General features: G+C 40.1%; 1 long non-coding RNA gene across 2 annotated transcripts in view; it reads left to right on the top strand.

Annotated features, from left to right (window-relative positions):
- The window catches only part of LOC122562535, a 92060-nt gene that overhangs the window by 9760 nt on the left and 65901 nt on the right, over window positions 1-16399 (top strand). For both annotated transcript variants that reach the window (XR_006315350.1, XR_006315351.1), the window contains exons 2-3: window positions 4037-4114; window positions 6203-6270. This is a non-coding gene — a long non-coding RNA (uncharacterized LOC122562535). The remainder of the gene's footprint in view (window positions 1-4036; window positions 4115-6202; window positions 6271-16399) is intronic.

The raw sequence follows: 16399 nt of genomic DNA on the forward strand, positions 1-16399 counted from the left end.
GCCCGAAACGTCGATTCTCCTGTTCCCTGGATGCTGCCTGACCTGCTGCGCTTTTCCAGCAACACATTTTCAGCTCTGATCTCCAGCATCTGCAGACCTCACTTTCTCTTCAGATGAATAAGAGGGGAGTTTGAAAAGTTGCTGATGGAAGCAGTGCTGTTGATGTGAATGCTGAATGGCAGTAGTGAGATGAGAAAGTCAGGCCTGAGGCAACCTAATAGTGAGTAGTTATTAGGGCAAATGGCCTTGTACAGAAGAACCTCGATTATCAGAACGAGATGGGCAGGCACTATTTTGTTCGGATAACTGGTTATTTGGATAATAGGTTTGACCTTAAACAGGGGAAGCCATGCTGATCTAACGCTGTGGTCTACCGGAGAATTTGCTTAAATCTATAATTTTAATGTATTGAGCACAAGAGGATACAGACTTCACATGATGAATAAAGAAAGCAATGATAACCCGAGAAAACTTTTTAAAAATGCAGCAGTTGTTAGGATTTGGCAAGGAGTGGTGAAGACAGCATTAAACAAGGTCCAGAACAGCTTCTACAATTGCAAGAGCATTTGTCAGTTTCTGGGAACTCCGTCTTGCGATAGAAAGACAGAAGCACCACCTCACGTGTGCGTTTACGTTCTCAGCCATTTTTATCGTGAATGGCCCGGTAAAGTGATGGGAATACTGTAAAATACTTACTTCTATAAAGGGCTGTGTAACAACCATTACTTTAAAAAATATCCAGTCACTGATGCTTGAGCTGCTTGTGTTTCTTTGTTTTTGTCAGTGTTTTCACATGTTCTTCATTATAGGTAAATTGAATACACTTAGCTCTTTGATGTAATATTTTTGCGGGACTTTGAGATCTTCTTCGGATAATCCGAAGTTCAGATAATCGAGGTCTCTCTATATAGAGCAGTAAGTGTTCTTGTCCTCAAGTATGATTTATGTAGATTGACTCTTGAAACCCAACCAGGAACCTGAAGTTTCTGCTTTCCAAAGGTTATGCTTCTCCCAGGGGACTGCAGTGAATGACGGCCTTTGTTCTCTTTGCAGTGTTACAGATGATACGCATCTGAGCATCTAGTGTGATCATGGATCCACAAAATTACTTAGAGGGGTCTAAGCTGTCGGGAGTCTCCTGCATAGGTACCAATTCAAATTCCATGGGCTGGCCGGGGGGGGGGGGGGGGGCGCAGAGCATGGTATGACAGGGCATCACTGAGCGCAAAGAATGTGGTAGTAATTATCACATAAACGTGATGTGCACACATGTTTTTGAAGGATTCACTTCATATGCAATGAGAAAGGGCAGTCTGTGGTACAGGTTAAGGCTGCATATTAGGTTTAAATAATCATATCCCTCTATTCTTCCTCATGGTTTTGCAATGTTCTTTCCTTCAAGTATTTATCCAATTCCCTGTGAGAGTTATTTTTGAATTTGCTTCCATTGCCACACTATTAAGCAATCCATTTCAAATCATCATAACTCATTCTGTAAATGAAACATTCTCAGGTTGCATCTGTTATGGACCAAGCCAGACCCCCTCAAAACATTTCAAGAAAATAGCTGGACCATAACTTTGCCAGTTGTTTTAAGCAGGTGTCAAGTAGATATTCCTGGAGTGATACAATTGGTCAAAACACTTTGTTTTAAACAAACAATTTATTTACAAGATTATGGAATGAAACAAATTGAAAAGAGAATTGAATGTAGAATAACATAACCTATTTGAAAACCCAACAGGTTATCCCAATTTAATGATGCTGTTCCAACTACTTGCGTCAATCCCCATAAACACCCCTTGGCAAGAAAGGAAAAATGAAACGCAGGATCTTGCAAGAGAGAGAGAGATGGCAGAGAGATTCAGCATGGAATACATTGCTCCATGTGGCTCTTCCATTGACCAGCAGCCTCAAACTGACGACTCCTTTCAGTGAACAGCCAGACTGCTAAAACCAAACCAAACTAAACCAAACTAGAGAAAATCTGAACTGGGAGAACTGGCCACTCCCCTTTCATTGTACAAGTATATATTTTTTAAAACTTTTACGCGAGGCAGTATCTATTAGCTATAATTAAACTGACCCTAAACCTTCAAATCTCGACTTTTTGGAATCACTGCTTTTATGACCTCTCTAAAAAAGAAACCAAGGACAGCATAATCTTGTTAAAGGAGTAGCATCATCACACATCTACTCCTTTTACCAATTCAACTAAATATTTCACATATTAGGGCAGTGTTCTTTTTCTTCTTTCCAATTTGCATCTTTTTCTTTTCCACACTTTCTATTTGCGTAGAATATTATGCACTTTTTCATTAACAATTTTTGTTGAAGGTGTATTGCACAGTAATTGGCATTTCATGTCAGGTAGCAAATGCTATCTGTTAAAATTACATTGGTGGATTTATGTGTTGCCTAGATGCAACGATTATCTGTAATCTTTTATATAACTCCTAGTCAGTTACAGAATATACTGTTTTCTAATAATAAAGCTGTTATACACACCATTATCATGGCCACTGATTTCTATTTACCGAGTATTAAAAGTAAAGGTGAACTTGCCATAATCTTAAAAGACCATAGGGCTGCTCTCTCATTAGAGAGAGATGACAACTGGTGGTTTAAGTTGAAAGTGTGTTGCTGTAAAGGCACAGCAGGTCAGGCAGCATCCGAGGAGCAGGAAAAAGACCATGATAATGGTGTGCATAACAGTTTTATCATTAGAAAATAGCAATATTCTGTAACTGACTGTGGTTTAAACTGAGGGTCACCATGCCTCAGGCAAGGGGAGAGGTTGAGAAGGAGAGTCCTTCATGGTAATCCTCAGCCAGAGTAAGAATTGAACTCACTCTGTTGCATCATTCTGAGTTACATACCAGCCATTTAGTCAACTGAGCTAACCAACTCCCTGAATACTATTGAGTAGATCCAAAATAATAGCCTATTAATATTGGCTTGACATCCAATGGGGCACCTTCACTCAATGGATTGAGCATATAAAGCCCTTGCCCCATTTTATCTCAGCAGTTGCTCTGGATGGTCATTGGGAATCAGGCTAACTACCTGCACATCTGAAAGCATCTCTGTAATGAAAACAATGTGGAGTGCAATCTTTGCTGGGTGTAAAGTAATTGAAAATGTGGCTGCCTTCAGAAGAATGTCATGGTGATCAATATTTTAGTTGAAGATTTTGTTTTTTTTTGTTTCCAATTTCTGGTACAAATGTCTCTCATATTCATAAGTAAATGGAGTGTGTGCTTCAAAATTACTTTAATCTCCTTTTAAATACCTGCAGTCCCCAAAAGTAGCCCTTCTTTCACTATCAACTACTATCACAATCTCAAACTCCGTTTCCTCTCTGCTGTCATTGCCTCATCATGCTTCTCCCATTATTTCCCATTTCTGAACTTAGTTGTTCTACACTTTTTTGTTTTAAATCTCGCCAGTTATGATTTGCACTCCTCTCACAGCAGTTCAGCAGCACTGATGGAAATCGTCGTGCACATCCTCTTTGATTATGTACACAGTTCATGAAGTTACTGTGGTAGTCCAGTTGTTGTGTCTGATCTATGTTGATACTGCTTAAAATGTCATCGGTATGCATGAAGTGGATCCAGTCTTAAGTATCTGAAAGCAGGTCTTTTCCTCTCCTGCAGTGTAACCTCCAGAATCTTCAAAACACCTTTTATATGTGGCTTCTTGGCACCAGGAATGCCTTGCATTCAGCCTCAATGCGAATGCCAATACCATGAATTCAATCGTCTTCATACCTCTTCAATTTCCCAACTACCTCTCACAGTTAGTTGTCTTGTCCGACTTTTAGTCTCCCCATCCTCTGCATGCATCTAACCCCATTTCATTTAGTCCAATTCCACCTCACCCAACTTTGACTTATTTTGGCTTCCTTTCTCCCAAAAAACATCAAGTCTGATCTTCCCTGCATGATAGTATTTCACTGTATCTCTGCTTTCAATTACATACGATGTATATCTGTAACTATAGCCATTTATGGTCTCTCTTATCTTTTCTCCAGACGTAGCACCCAAGCAACTGAAGACTCATGTCTGGAGTTCGGTCTCTCAAATCTCACCTTTTTCTAAAAGGAACTGAAGTAAGCCAATCTCTTTGACTCAAGCTTTTGATCATCTATCCTGTTTTCTTCCTTGCTTTGCTTTTCCTTTCCATCATGCCTAGCCATGAAGTGTAAACTGCAAGCAATTTGAAGAGAAGAGAGAGAAAGTTGCAGAAAGTCAGCATCTGCAGAGAAAAAGAGTTGAGATTTCAGGTCAATGACTTTTTGTCAAACTTTATGAATGATAGTAATGTGTGAGTTTCTGAGCAAGTGGGAGGGAGAAGAAGTCCAGAAGAATAAAAGAGATGTTCTATGATAGGGTGCTGGTCCGAGGAGGTTAAACAGCAAAAGAAAATCATCTAACAGCTAGAGTGAGTGCCAGTGGAATATGCCAAAGAAATAGACGTTACTTCTAAATGAATCATGAAATGCTACATAAAGGCATTTGAATGTAACATTAAATGTTAAAGAAAGAAATAAAATGAATATCAATACAGAATATCAAACAAGAAAAACTGCTCAGAACAAGGTGGAGAGGGAAGTGCAGGAATGGAAGGAAAAAGTCAAATGTGGATTAGGTGAGGGAAGGGTGGCATTGGAAATGAAGTTACTGTGGTAGTCCAGTTCATGATGAGAACAGAAATAGCACTGATACCCAAGACTTCAGTGTACCAGAAAGAGAGATAAGGAACAATCCCGAGTAGGATACTAGAATGTACTAACAGTAATGTTACACCTGATGTCACATTAGTGGCCAATTGTTTCTGGAAATGAGGTGATCCTGTCACAAACTTTGGAGGGGTTTAGCACAGGATAATATCTTTGGAGATGTTTGTGACCTAGCTGTTGCTGGTTAATTGCAATAAAGAGATGTTGGTTCATTATTGAAGGTCTGACTAGAGTGGACTGCTAGGATCAAAGTGGTTGCTGAGGCACTAATAATTCAACAGGATGACTTTCAGAAATTATTTACTGGAGCAAAGCACATGCCTGTAATAAAGTTGCTTTGCTGTTTTTGTACTTTCTAAGCTTTATAATTGCTGTTCAGTTCAAAAGTACCACTTGACAACAATTGTGGACATTTCAGTTCCAGAGTGGCACTGCACCCTGGCTTGGTGCTTCCATCTGAGAAAAACCCTTGATTTCTGAGAACTCTTTTCACTTCTGGTATACAGCAGTGTTCGAACTTGAAGCAGACTCTCCCCTTCTCCATCTGCTGAGCCCAGGCCATGTACTTTCAGCTCCAAACCCCCAAAGACCTTTGAAAAAGTCCCACAGACAGTTCTGCTGAATTACACCTGAGGTTCTACCTTAATTAACCTATCACAATGGTAACTAAAGGTTACTTGAGATGCCTGATGGGGATTTACATTAATTAACTTGCTGACTACAAAACTAAACCCTGAGGTCTGTGTGAATAATTTAAATTTCTAATGAAGTCAGGGCAATTCTTCTCAGTTTTGCCATCAGCAGTTCCCCAGATAAATTAAGACCACTTGCTGTTTTATGGCTTTTGCCCTCCTAACTCTGAACTGCCACCACTTGAGGTATTCTGGAAATTGCTAAACTCCAGCATTTTAGTTATCATAATCTTATAAATGTTATCTTCCCAAAAGTATATTACCTCTAAAGTATTAATATGAATCATGAACTAAATCAGTGCTTCCCAAATGTTTTCCTACTTTGACCTCATTTCAAGTCTCGAATCATAAGGACCTCTCCGTGAGAGTGGACTGTTAGGGTTCTGAGAGAAAGGGAGTATTAGAACAGGAGCACAGTGTAATAACTGGGTTGGAGCAGTCAGTGCTGCCTTAGAGCCCAACTCCACTGTATTTTAGCTCGTTGCCCACTTTCAGAAGCCCTGAACAAAGCCATCACATCAAAGCTTGCTCAAGTTAAAACAACAAAAAATATTGAAGTATTTGTAAGCTAAACAAGCAGATGTTTAAGTCATGTAATATTTTGTAGATTTATATAACCACCTCATATATTAATTGGACAAAATCATAGCAATTTCAACTGAAGTTAAACAGAAAAAAAAGAGTCTCTGAGAAGAGTTAAGTTTAATCATGTATTATGTCAGCCCTGATGGAACTCTCAATCATTTTTCTTCTTCATCTTTAAAAGGAAAGAGGTAAAGGAGGAGGAACATAGTGGAAAGAGCTGGAATTTAAAAGGCTGAAGCCACCTTCTGTGTAAGTTTCTACGATTCAATATTATTTGACAGTATGACCTTACCTAGTATCACATGCCACTGTTTCATTGTTCTTTGTTCAAACAAAAACTTATTTATTTCTGCTTTCTACTTTTAAATTGTATTGTTTTTCTCAATAGTTGTTTGAACAGTTACATGCGGCAACTGTTGTGCTTATATCTGCCATTTATGTCCTTCTCGCTTTGGTTATTTTATTATTATTCATTATTGAGAGAAGGATTTATTCAAACGTTCAAAACAATTCATTTATACAAGGGACAATTACATTCTGATGAAGCAGCTGATATATATGAATTAATTTTATTGCATTAAGCCTGTCATGCTCATTGAATGGAAATGAATATTTTCTCATAAGCATTTTCATTTTCACATTCCTACCAGGGCAAACATATAAAGAAATTTAGCTTCTTATGGACCTTCCCTAGTTGTGTTGGATCAAAGGGAGATGGTTGAAAGAAAAACTGCAGAGAGAAAAACAATCTCAGACTAAGTCAGCAATGAAAAGTTTCTAAATCAATATCAAATAGAATAATTTAGCAATGTTCTAAATTTGCATGTTATTGTCCATCAAATTAAATTATAATTAACGTTCTTAATGTAAGAGTAGAGTTTTGCTTTGGGAGCAATCACTGCTCCTCTGTCAATGTATGAACACCCCAGGTATGTTCACCTGATAGGCCAAGGCCTTGGTGGACAGGCAGGTTGGATGGGAAGGAAGGGAAGTGTGAAGCCTGTGGGATTTCCGGTATGAGTTGTGAGGAATAGGATGAGGGCTGACCGGTCCATTCAAGCTGCACCTGGAAGTCATTGGAAGAGGAGCATTCACTGTCACTGTCCATCATGCTGGAAATCAAAAGTGAGCAGCAGGGTAGAAAATAGCTGTGACCACTCTGAGTGTGGGGAGTAAGTGACTCTAACTGCAGAAAATTCTATTTTCAGGACTTTTAATGGTGAACAACATTGGTCACAGACCCATGCGATGTACAGCTCCCTGGTTATCATTGAAGAATAATAGGGTGGTTATGGTAGGGGATTTTAACTTTCCTAACAGAGACTGGGACTACCATAGTGTTCAGGGTTTAGATGGAGAGGAATTTGTTAAGTATGTACAAGAAAATTTTCTGATTCGGTATGTGGATGTACCTACTAGAGAAGGTCGAAAACTTGACCTACTCTTGGGAAATAAGACAGGGCAGATGACTGAGGTGTCAGTGGGGGAGCATTTTGGGGCCAACAACCATAATTCTTTTAGTTTAAAATAGTGATGGAAAGGGATAGACCTGATCTAAAAGTTGAAGTTCTAAATTGGAGGAAGGCCAATTTTGATGGTATAAGACAAGAACTTTCAAAAGTTGATTGGGTGCAGATGTTCGCAGGCAAAGGGACGGCTGGAAAATGGGAAGCCTTCCGAAATGAGATAATGAGAGTCCAGAGAAAGTATATTCCTGTTAGGGTGAAAGGAAAGGCTGGTAGGTGTACGGCATGCTGGATTACTAGAGAAATTGAGGGTTTGGTTAAGAAAAAGAAGGAAGCATATGTCAGGTATAGACAGGAATAGATGGAGTGAATCCTTAGAAGGGTATAAAGGCAGTACGTGTATACTTAAGAGAGAAATCAGGAGGGGTAAAAAGGGGATATGAGATAGCTTTGGCAAATAGAGTTAAGGAGAATCGAAAGGATTTTACAAATACATTAAGGACAAAAGGGTTACTATTGGAGAGAATAGGGCCCCTCAAAGATCAGCAAGGCGGCCTTTATGTGGAGATGGGGGAGATGCTAAACGAGTATTTTGCATCAGTATTTACTGTGGAAAAGAACATGGAAATATAGCATGTAGGGAAATAGATGGTGACATCTTGAAAAATGCCCATATTACAGAGGAGGAAGTGCTGGATGTCTTGAAACGCATAAAAGTGGATAAATCCCCAGGACCTGATCAGGTGTATCCTAGGACTCTGTAGGAAGCTAGGGAAGTGATTGCTGGGCCTCTTACTGAGATATTTGTATCATCGATAGTCATAGGTGAGGTGCCGGAAGACGGGAGGTTGGCTAATGTGGTACCACTGTTCAAGAACGTTGGTAAGGACAAGCCAGGGAACTATAGACCGGGAAGCCTGATGTTGATGGTGGGCAAGTTGTTGGAAGGAATCCTGAGGGACAGGATGTACATGTACTTGGAAAAGCAAGGACTGATTAGAGATAGTGAACATGGCTTCATGCATGGGAAACCATGTCTCACAAACTTGATTTTGCTACTTCTTCAAAAAACTCAGAGGACTGATGAGGGCAGAGCAGTAGACGTGATCCAAAGGGACTTCAGTAAAACATTCTACAAGGTTTCCCAGGGGAGACTGTTTCGTAAGGTTAGATCTCATGGAATACAGGGAGAACTAGCCATTTGAATACAGAACTGGCTCAAAGGTAGAAGACAGAGGGTGGTGGTGTAGGGCTGTTTTTCAGACTGGAGGCCTGTGACCAGTGGAGTGCCACAAGGATCGGTGCTGGGTCTACTACTTTTCTTCATTTATATAAATGATTTGGATGTGAGCATAAGAGGTATAGTTAGTAGGTTTGCAGATGACACCAAAATTGGAGGTGTAATGGACAGTGAAGAAGATTACCTCAGATTACAACAGGATCTTGATCAGATGGGCCAATGGTCTGAGAAATGGCAGATGGATTTAATTCAGATAAATGTGAGGTGCTGCATTTTGGGAAAGCAAATCTTAGCAGGACTTATGCACTTAATGGTAAGGTCCTAGGGAGTGTTGCTGAACAAAGAGAACTTGGAGTGTAGGTTTATAGCTCCTTGAAGGTGAAGTCGCAGGCGTTTGGTATGCTTTCCTTTATTGGTCAGAATATTGAGTACAGGAGTTGGGAGATCATGTTGCGGCTGGACAGGACATTGGTTAGGCCACTGTTGGAATATTATGTGCAATTCTGGTCTCCTTTCTATTGGAAAGATGTTGTAAAACATGAAAGGGTTCAGAAAAAATTCACAAGGATGTTGCAAGGTTGGAGGATTTGAGGTATTGGGAGAGGTTGAATAGGCTAGGGCTGTTTTCCCTGGCGCAATGGAGGCTGAGGGGTGACCTTTTAGAGGTTTGCAAACTTATGAGGGGCATGGATAGGGTAAATAGACAAAGTCTTTTCCCTGGAGTGTGGGGAGTCCAGAACTAGAGGGCATAGGTTTAGGGTGAGAGGGGAAATATATAAAAGAGACCTAAGGGGCAGCTTTTTCACACAGAGAGTGGTACATGTATGGAATGAGCTGCCAGAGGAAGTGGTGGAGGCTGGTACAATTGCAACATTTCAAAGGCATTTGGATGGGTATATGAATAGGAAGGGTTTGAGGAGGTATGGGCTAGGTGCTGGCAGGTTGGACTAGATTGGGTTGGGATATCTGGTCGGTATGGACGAATTGGACCAAAGGGTCTGTTTCCATGCCGTATATCTCTATGACCATCTCTACTGCAGCGACTCCTGCACAACTCTTTGATGCTGAAACAACTTTAACACACTGTCATAGAGTTGTACAGCATAGAAACAGACCCTTTGTCCAACTGGTTCATGCTGATCAGATGTCTTAAATTAATCTTGTCCCATTTTCTAGCTTTGGCCCATGTCCCTCTAAACCCTTTCTATTCATATACCCACCTGGATGCCTTTTAAATGTAATTGTATCAGCCTCCACCATTTCCTCTGGCAGCTCATTCCTTACACGTACCACCCTCTGTGTGAAAACATTGCCCTGTAGGTCCCTTTTAATCTTTCCCCTCGTAACTTAAACCTTTGCCCTGTAGTTTTGGATACCCTTATCCTGAAGAGTAAACCTTGTCTATGCACCTGATTCGGGCCCCTCATGATTTTATAAACCTCTACAAGGTCACCCCTCAACCTTCGACACTTCAGTGAAACAGCCCCAGTCTATTTAGCCTCTCCCTATAGCGCAAACTCTCCAAATCAGGCAATATCCTTGTGAATCTTTTCTAACCCTTTCAAGTTTCATAACAGCACAACTGAATTTCTTGTGCCCTGGAATAACCTTTGCAATTACGAATGAAAAGAAAGAAAGCTGTTTTTATATGGCAGGGCACTTTACGTATTACCTTTTAGCTCTTGTAATACAGAGAGAGAAAAAAAAAAGCCAAATTGTTCACAGCAACTTCCTGTAGACAATAATGTCACAATGTTTCCCAAGTTAAAAATCACACAACACCAGGTTATAGTCCAACAGGTTTATTTGGAACCACTAGCTTTCAGAGTGCTGCAGGAGCAGTGCTCTGAAAGCTAGTGGTTCCAAATAAACCTTTTGGACTATAATCTGATGTTGTGTGATTTTTAACTTTGTCCACTCCAGTCGAACACCAGCTCCTCCACATAAGGCAACAACTTGCTCCACTCTTTTTCAAATTAGTGTACGTGAATGTCTTACACATATCGGAGGCCTCAGTTCTACATCTAATCAGCAACAGCAGTGTTCCACTTCCTCAGTATTGTCACTCCCTTATTGTTGTCCGAGACATTGCATTTTGGTTTTTGGACCAGCATGCCCAGGTACATACAGCACTTCAGGCTGTGATGGCCATGATAATATGTCAAGACCTGCCCAAACAAGTGAACAGAGAAAAGTGAGGCCTTCGATCTCATCTACTTTGTTGAGACAAACAGATAACACTATGCATTCATCTAAACCATGTTTTATGAGAGAAATGAATATTTCTGGCAGTTGACTTTGGCAAAGTTCTGGGTGGGAGAGGTGGATAGGGTAATGTAGGGTTCCAAACATCAGGATTGTGGAGTTGGGAGTGGGATGAGACCCTCTTGGCTCTGTAGAAACACGTTTGCTTTAAAAGCAATCTTTTGATATATTGCTGTCTTAAGAATATTTCACAGGGTATGCTCGCAGCTGCCTGGTTTATAGTGGTCCTTCAATGGGTGTGAGGCTGCTTACTTACATATTTGACGTACTCAATGCTTGCCTGTTTCAAGATGCCTAATAAATGATCATCATGAATTTATTGGTGAGAATAATGTCCTTGTATATGGTGTGCTTTGAACTCATTTATATGTTTGAAAATGGATTCAACGTACACCAATTTCTTTTTCTTTGGTTTGGAGTGCTGAAACCCTCGAGGGTAATTACTTTGAATAATTAATAGGAACATGACAACAGTTCCAATAAAATGAAGTGCTATGAATTTTATTAAATTGTGTCCTTCTTTAATAGTTTCTCATTTTGTTGTGAATTTGATTTGCACTTCACTGAACTTTTTAGTTGTCTTGCCTTTCCTTTGGTTGACCAAAAGGGCTCACTTTGTGCTTTGCCTGTCCTCATGGTTTGTTTTCTTTGTTTATTTCCTTGTATCGTTCCTGATTTTAGCCATTGGCTGCTGTAGCTTCAATTGCCTGCAGAGCCCTAAGCTCAAGAATTCTTTCTCTGATCCTGTTCAGTACTTTCTCGGCCTCTGTCTCTCCTTTGAAGATTCTGCGTCTGGTGTCAAGAGTTTTTTTTGGAAAATATACCATTGAAATGCTGTATTAACTATATGGGCAGACATTTTTGGATGGATGGGTTTCCCATCATGTAGAATCAGTGGGGAATGCATCCATGCCAATTACAGCAACTCCGCAACCATTGAGTGCATACTTAGGGAGTGTCAGCTATTCTCGTTTGAATGTGAGGAAGTCCCATCTCATAAAGGCGCTTGTCACCTTGAATTACTTGCAGTTCTGTCATCTCAACAGTGCAGTGGCCAGGGCTGGAACTACAAGCAGTCCCCAGGTTACAAATCTCATTGTTTGCACTGGCTAAGCGTGGGGGGTGAGGCCAGGGAGGTAGGGCAGGAGGGAGTGCGGATCTAATGAAAAGACAGGAGATGAGTGTGTGGAGAGTGAGTCACCCATGGGAGAGTGGATATTTAAATGAATCACCTAGTGTTAGAAGGAGGTTTTTGCCACCCGCTTTTCCTGCAGAGAAACCTGAGAAGGGTGAGCTGATAGGTGGTATTCAGGAGCATGGAAAACCTATCAGCTTCAAAATTGAGACGCTGCAGCAAGTGGGCCTCAACTGGGCCAAGGGTGGAGAGGCCTCCCTTGGCATTACAGACAGGTCAGAGGCACTGGGAGGGTGTGAGAGTTAACTGGGGAATTTTACTGGCGTTCCCACCTGCAAATCTGTTTGTAGAAGGCCTTAGAATTCTGCCCTACATTTAAACTGCCCTATAAATGTAGATTGTGTTTTGTTTTCGCTATCCTGTCCTGCGCATTAATTTGTGTTCTCCATCTCTCTGGAATTTTCCATTTTTGTTAATAATCAAAGTTCCTGTTGTGATGCTGAGCTACAAACAGCCATTTCACCCTATTTGGTTGACTGCTTTGTAATCGGCAGCCTGTTGTCTACAGCACTCTTAATCATAGTCTTTTGTCTTCCTGTGATTTGCTAACTTTAATCTGGTAAACTATTCCCTAAATCTGATTTTATAAATGGTCTATCAAACAGTCCCACAATGAAAATTTAAAACTGTGTTAAAGTGTTACAATATGTGTAATGTTTATCAGCAGCTATCAATCACTTCTTGTATCCCCTGATACAGCTTTAGTAAATGTACTAAGTACGTCAAGAATTAACCAAAACTATCCAGCTCAGATTGAGATAAATATTTTGTGCACTGCTCCCAGCATTGCCAGGAGGGTACGATGATGTTTCTGAATCAGACAAATACTGATCAAATAAAAGCACAACACTGTAGATGCTGAAAATTTGAAACAAACACAGAGTGCTGGAGAAACTCAGGGGATTTGGCAGCATCTATGTCGAGAGAAAGAAAATTAATATTTTGAGTCTTATAACTCTGAAGATGGAGGGATTCTGAAAAAAAAGAGTCATTTTAGACTTGAAACATTGAACTCTGTTTCTTTCACTACATATATTGCAAGACCTACTGAATTTCTTCAGAATTCCGGGTATGTTTGTCTTAAATGCTGATCACACACTTCATAAAACTGCGAGAATAACATTTAAAAAAAAAGAATCCTAGATGCTGGAGATCTGAAATAAGCAGAAACAGAAATTGTTGGAGAAACTCAGCAGGTCTGGCAGGATCTGTGAAGAAACACATTAACATTTTGAGTCCAATGACCCTTCTTCAGAATTGATAGCAGCTAGAAAAAGGTGGCATTTATGATAATGACAGGGGGGTATGGGGGTAAAGAATAGGTGGATAAGTGAAGAGGGAGCCCAGAGAGAGGGGGAAAGAAAGGTGGACAAACAAAGGGATTGTTAATAGTAAGCCAGAAAAGAGGAAAAGCTCAATGGGTGATATTGGAGGCTATAAGTAAGTGAAAATGAGGTGGCTGTGCTGAAAGCAGTCCAGGATGTGGGGGTAGATAATAGACATGGAAGGAGGTGGTCATGCCCCAAAATTGTTAAACTTGATGTTAAGTCCTGAAGGTTGTAATGTCCCCATGTGGAAAATGAAGTGTTATTCTTCCAACTTGCATTTAGCTTTGCTGGAGCACTTCAGCAACTGTTTGCTACTTTTTGTCATTTGAACTTACCATTTCACTTCCTTTATTCCTCTCTCTCCTCCTTTGTTCCTATCTTTCTTCACTTGGTCAGAAGTCACATGTCACCAGGTTATAATCCAACAGGTTTGTTTGAAATCACAACCATTCTGAATGCTGCTCCTTTGTCAGGTGAAGGACTTCACCTGATGACGGAGCAACACTCCAAAAGCTTGTCATATCAAATAGGCCTGTTGGACTATAACCTGGTGTCGTGTGACTTCTGACTTTGTCCAGCCCAATCCAACACTAGCTCCTCCCGATCATTTCTTCACTTGAATCACTCCTTCCTCTTTCTTCCAGTCCTTCATTTTTGATTGGAGCATTTTGCTTCACTTCTATCATCCCCTACCATGTTTGATTTTATCTCCTGCTTCTTTCATTTTTCTCATCTTAATCCTTCCTCCTTATCCTGTCAATTTTATTTATTGTTCTGCAATTAGTCTACAAATCTCTCAGGGAGAGAGGCAGCGGCATCTGAATCTGTGGTGCTGCAGTGGCTATACCACCAGGAGTCAGCTGGTTTAGAGGTAGAAGTAATGGGTGAAGTTTGTTATAGCCATTGACTTCACGACTGGTTAGAGACAATGATATGTATTGGATACTAGACCCAGAACTCAATCGGGAAAGGATGAGTCTAGTAGCAGGCTGACCTCATGTTTGATTGTATTCTATTGTTGTGGAGTGGTACTTATGTTCATCATCCCCATCACTGTTGTTATCTTAATGCCGTGCTGCATTCCATAAGTAACCAGGGTTGTCCTAACTTTCCAATTGTTGCTAAAGTGGGTGGAGTTCGAGTTAAGCTAGTCTTTAATGTTGTCTAGCTGCTTCTTTCACTTTCAGCCTCTTGGTCTTTCACCCATTTATCAATCTAATTGTCTGTCTCTGTTCAGCATCAAAAGATCCGTCAACCAAGTTTAATTACTCTGTGGCAAAACTATTGATTTATTATGAGCCAAGACTTATTTGATGAAGATGCAAAGCTGATTAACACACACCGCTTGAAAAATGAGGTGCTGATGTTGGACTGGGGTGGACAAAGTTAAAAATCATACACACCAGGTTATAGTCCAACAGGTTTATTTGGAAGCACTGGCTTTCAAAATGCTGCTCCTTCATCAGGTGGTTGTGGAGGTTAAGATCATGCTCACAGAATTTATAGCCAAAGGAGTCCAGTGTCATGGAGATGTGACACAGTAAACAATCTTTTATAGTGGGATATGCTGGTTTCTGTTGCATGTGAGCATTCTTTTAAACTGTGAGCATTCTATGAGCATGATCTTAACCTCCACAACTACCTGACAAAGGAGCGACGTTCCGAATGCTAGTGCTTCCAAATAAGCTTGAAAAATGGAAGCATAAATACTTATTGATCTAATAAGCTAACACATCCAAATACACCAGGTATAGGCAAGTAACAGTGTTCATTTCAGGGAATAACTTTGAGGAAAACATGTTAGCCAATAATTGTTAGTTCTTCAAAGGAAAAGGAATAAAATAAGAAATATTCAAGGTGGCTTTCAGTCAGGATCCTGACATTCATATGGCACCCAACACTGTAATTGTCACTGGGATCTTTGCAGATGTTATTTTGGAGAAAAGTTGGTTAAGGATTTTAATTTCCACAGTAAACTCATGACAAGTGTTTCTCAGAAAGGCAGGGATTGAGCTGGATAGGTTCTTGTAGCAGGCTCTGATCCAACTGAAATCCAAACCATCTGCAAACAAAAAACAATTCCTAACAGTCATTAACCCAGTCAGATAATTGCTAGTAAATGGGTCCAACAAATTAGTGTAAACCATATGGTTTCAAAGAGTGTCTTTTTTTCATACAAAAAAGTTCAAAGTTGCATTTCACTGGTTCCTTCATATTAAAAAATATCCAAGTATTGTTCTCGCCATAGAAATTCAAATGGAGACACAACTGTCCACAATGCTTTCATCGCAAATCCTCAAAGAAATTAATAATGAAATGTCTTAATAAAAATCTTCTTCCTGTGGTAATTAGATACTTTGATCTTTCCGTCTGGGGAACATGTCTGAAGAACTTCATTTGTCTTATTTTGATGGTATTTAATAGTTCTGTTGTTCTTCCAACTACATCTTCATTACTTCTTTTCTCCATCTAGTTTGTTATCCTTAAGCACTACACTTCAAAACTCTTATTTTTTTTTCCTCTTTGCCTGCACACCAAGCTTCATGAGCCTTGAATTCATATTTAAATAACCCCTTTTAAGGAGTCTGTGAAATCCTGAGGCAATTTTCAGTTTTCACCATTTTCCATTCCATCTGCAGCCTGTGCCCCACCAAGTACAATGACATGACAAGAACACGCTCTGTAAGCAGTCTTTGACACTACAAAATTTTCAAAGCTCTGCATTTTGTATAAGGTAATAGACAAAGAAACACAAATATTTACATTTTTTTAATGGAACAGTTGAAGTGGGAAGGTGTTTTAGGCAGAACCCAAAGTCAATTTCACAAGACTATGATTTCCTTTCCTGCCTCCTGTGAGGTTTGTATTACTTTGTTCCACCAGA

The sequence above is a fragment of the Chiloscyllium plagiosum genome, chromosome 2, assembly GCF_004010195.1.
Source record: "Chiloscyllium plagiosum isolate BGI_BamShark_2017 chromosome 2, ASM401019v2, whole genome shotgun sequence".
NCBI lineage: Eukaryota > Metazoa > Chordata > Chondrichthyes > Orectolobiformes > Hemiscylliidae > Chiloscyllium > Chiloscyllium plagiosum.